Below are 4,617 nucleotides of genomic sequence, written 5' to 3' on the forward strand. Positions count from 1 at the left end.
TGCCCCTAAATTTGTCTAAAATGACAGGAAGTGTTGCATATTCACTATTGTTTAGGATTTAAACAATGGAGGTCTGGAAATGGTTGGTACAGTGATACACATTGGGACACATGCAAGCTCCAGGATGGATTTTCAAGACTTGCCAATTGCACAGTAAGCTTCCCTCTGGGTTGAAGATTGTCTTTTCCCTCCTTTCCAAAGGATTTGCATGGAGGTGCTGACTTCAGAAAATACTATGCAGCAATGTAAACCATGTCTTTGAACCATGATCTTTTCTAGTTTTTGAAAGAAAATGCTGAAAGAATAATGGATTAGGAATTAGAAGTCTGAATTCTGACTTTGGCATTTTTTGACTGTATGACTTTGGGCAAGTGACTTCACTTACTGGACCTCAGTTTCCTTATCTATAAAATGAGGGAAGTAGAATCAATGAGGGTTGAGATTGCTTTGAGTGGTCGAGAGGTGGATCCTCTGCCCTAGTTCGCAGGATCATGCCTGCGAGTCAGGATTCCTGATCCAGAGACAATGGCCCTGATAGAATGGACCCTGATGGAGTCATTGAGAGTAACTGGAATGAGATTGTGGATAGCTTTGATGATATGAACCTCTCAGAATCTCTTCTTCATGGTATATATGCCTATGGTTTTGAGAAGCCATCTGCTATTCAGTAACGTGCAATTCTTCCTTGTATCAAGGGTTATGAGGTGATTGCTCAAGCCCAGTCTGGGACCGGGAAGACTTCTACCTTTGCCATTTCCTTTTTGCAACAGATTGAACTGGACTTAAAGGCAACATAGGCCTTGGTTTGGCAAGCACTGGAGAGCTAGTTCAACAGATGCAAAACGTAGTGATGGCACTGGGAGACTATATGGGTGGCTCGTGCCATGCCTGCATTGCAGGAACAAATGTGAGGGCTGAGGTTCAGAAATTGCAGATGGAAGCTCCCCACATCATTGTTGGCACCCCAGGCCAAATCTTTGACATGCATAACGGGTGATACTTATCTCCTAAATACATCAACGTTCTGGATGGAGCAGATGAAATGTTGAGTCATGGTTTTAAGGACCAGATCTATGACATATTCCAGAAACTAAATGGCAATACTCAGGTGGTACTCCTATCAGCCACCATGCCCTCAGATGTGCTGTAAGTGACCAAAAAGTTTATGAGGGACCCTATCAGGATTCTAGTCAAGAAGGAGGAGTTGACACTGGAAGGCATTCGTCAAGTTTTACATAAATGTGGAACTAGAGGAATGAAAGCTAGATACCTTGTGTGATCTGTATAAAACGCTGACTATTACCCAAGCTGTTATCTTCATCAATACCTGCCGAAAGGTGGATTGGCTCACTGAGAAAATGCATGCCTGTGACTTTACTGTCTCTGTAATGCATGGAGACATGGACCAAAAAGAACATGATTTAATCATGAGGGAGTTTCACTCAGGTTCCAGTCAGGTGCTTATTACCACTGACCTATTGGCTAGAGGCATTGATCTTCAGAAAGTGTCTTCAGTTATTAATTATGACCTTCCCACCAACTGGGAGAATTATCTTCATAGAATTGGCCATGGTGGGCACTTTGGTCTTAAAGATGTGGCCATCAACATGGTGACAGAGGAAGACAAGAGGATTCTTCAAGACATTGAGACCTTCTATAACACCTCCATTGATGAGATGCCTCTCAATGTGGCTGACCTCATCTGAGGGGCTTTTCCCATCTGATTTAACCCAAGGACCTGCTCTCTGGGATGGGGGTAGGGGGAGCTGGATGGGATGGGGGAACTAGGGATGGACACCTTTGTCATTTTTTCCTTTTTTTTTTACTTTGAATAAATGTCAATTTTTGAGGCAAAAGAAAAAAAATATTGCTTTGAGTTCTGATATTCAGTGATTTTGTTATTGATGTGTAATGTAGATAAATTTTGTCTATTCAATAATCCAATTCAATAAACATTTATTAAGTGTCTACTATATGTCAGACACTGCATTAAACACTGGAGACACACACACATAAAAAGGCAAAAGACAGTACTTGACCTCATAGAGTTTACAATCTAATGGGGGAGAAAACTTGTAAATAAAAACCAAGCTATATATAGGATAAATCAGAAATAATTAACAGATGGAAGCCACTGGGATTAAGAGGGGTTGGAAGAAGGATGCAGGATTTTAATTTGTAGGAGGGGTGTTGTTGAATTACATTGTTTTCACTGACAAGAGGATTTTTAATAACAATAAAGTTTCCATTTACATTACACTTTAAAGTTTACAAAAAAATCCCAAACTTTTATGTGTATTATCTCATTTGATCCACATTTGATTCTTATCCAATATGTTCTTTCTATGGCCAAAGGTTGCTAATCGTCTTTTTCAATGGGTAAGAATCATTATTTTTGAAAGCTATATGCCTAAAGACCCTTAACTGGATCATCCAACATGTCATAGTCGATCAAGCATTGGACTGGGAGTCAGGAAGACCTGGTGGAATCTTGCTTTAGATGATTACTAGCTGTGTGATTCTAGACAAGTCTTGATCCCTATCAACTTCAGTTTCTTTAACTGTAATATGAGAATAATAATAGTATCTACTTCACAGGGTTAATGCAAATACCGAAATTAGGTTTCATATATATAATTCTATCTCTATATACATTTAGAGACATATATACCTATATAGATATATATCTTTCTAACCCTTGAAGCACTATAGTTATTATTAATGATTATTATTCTCATTGTCATTATTATTCTTACAAGACACCTCATAGTACTGACATGATAAAGTTTTTGTTGTTGTTTTTTTGTGGCAAATCTTACACTATTGCAAAAAAAGATGAATTATCCTAATAATTCTATGAGAAAGTGCTGATCTGTCCTTAGAGAAGATTTTTCTTTTTCTATAACTTCCCTATACTAATGGGTCCATTCACTATCCCAATTCCTACTCTAATAAAACATAATTTTATGGTAAATGCTTATTTGGATGAGTTCATTTTTTATGTCAATGGATCTGTGATCACACTGAAATAGATAATTCCTCCCATAGCAACCTATTCACATTTCATTCTCTGCAACTCTTTATACATGTCCTCCCATATATCCTCATCATGTTGACAAAATTTTGGGGGGGAGTGATGGCTTCCTCTAGATCACTCAACTACTCCCAGATATTAGCTGAGCATATAGGCTATCTATCAGTTATTTCTCTCTTGCCACATGATTAATCTACCTTTTTTTTCCCATCATGACATCTCTCTAATATCCTTTAGGTTAGTTTTCCAGGAAAATTCTTCATTAATAATATGCTTTGAAACACTCATGCTCACTATTCCCGCTCTCCATTGTTCTCTTGTGGTCACCCTCAACTTTAACTCTTTGAAGATTAAGGTATATTCCACAACTCATAGCCATATTCCAACACTACAAGAATATTGGTGTTAAAAGAATGGGCCTTTGTTTCAGAGAAATTCTCAGGGTCATTAAAAGCACTGATGAATCTCCCAAAGGAAATCTGGCTCACTTTCCTCACCTTCCACTATTCTGTGGTCAATTAATATTTTATGGACAGTTTTTGTCCTGGATATTTGTATTATTTTCACTGGACTACTTCTATAGGATGCCAATTCAACTGGGAAGACACTAGGCATTCTGCATATCTTCAGGTTTCCTTATGTGGTTAGTTAAGACACACTTTTTTTTGGGTGGCAATTATGGGTCTCATTGGTGAGGCTCAGTAATGTTCTAAAAGAGCTTGTTATAATCATTAAAATGCCATCTGAAAACAAGAGCATCTAAAGTTCTTTACTATCTTTAATTAAGTTCTCTTGTTCAGACCTCTACTGAATATCTTTCACAATACCTTTGACAAACAAATGACTCTCTGATTTATGTCTCATTTTCTATGAATAATCAGAGGTTCACCAAAGTTATTGCTGTTGTTATAGTTTCAAGGAATGATTTTTTTTCTAATTCTGATGTTTGCATATTAGATACCTTGCTGGAGGAGAACACCGAAGATAATGTTTAACACACAGTAACACATAGGACATAGTTTCTGCACATAATTGACACAATAAATATCTCTTGTTTGATTTATGGATTCTCTACTTGATCAAATTTTTCAATAATTCAAATAATCACAATGGGTAAACTGTATTATCTGTACTCTTTAGTCAATAGTATGATTGTAAAGCTATGGTCTAGTACAGAATATCATTTGCAAGCCATTAAATCATAATCAAGGATACTCTAAATTGTGTGTTGAATTTTTTTTTGAAAGTTGGCACATTGCTTGTGGTTATTGATATTTTTTTTAATTTTTTAGGCAATAATAGGGTCAGTAGTTTTCCCAAATGTTTAGCATCCTTCTTGTTTTAAGTTATTTCAAGAATCAATCTCACTAATTTCTTCACTTTAAGTAAGTGACCTTAACCTTTTTAAAAGACTGAGTAGTGCAATAGAAAGATCAGTGGTAGCTATTTGATTGACCAAAGCATTTCATTTTTCTGAGCCTCAGTTTTCTCATCTATCAAATGGGTATGATAAAATACTTACATTACCTGTTTCCCTTTGTTGCTTTGAAGAAAGCAACATTACCTTAAACTACTAGGTAAAT

At 36.7% G+C, this 4,617-nt stretch overlaps 1 pseudogene; it reads left to right on the forward strand.

Moving 5' to 3' along the window:
• Positions 1-469: 469 nt before the first annotated feature.
• Positions 470-1,779, forward strand: LOC138153350 (eukaryotic initiation factor 4A-I-like; annotated as a pseudogene).
• Positions 1,780-4,617: the final 2,838 nt, after the last annotated feature.

The sequence above is a fragment of the Petaurus breviceps genome, unplaced genomic scaffold, assembly GCF_028583685.1.
Source record: "Petaurus breviceps papuanus isolate PSGF00001 unplaced genomic scaffold, PetGlider_PUasm1.0 90977, whole genome shotgun sequence".
Classification (NCBI taxonomy): domain Eukaryota; kingdom Metazoa; phylum Chordata; class Mammalia; order Diprotodontia; family Petauridae; genus Petaurus; species Petaurus breviceps.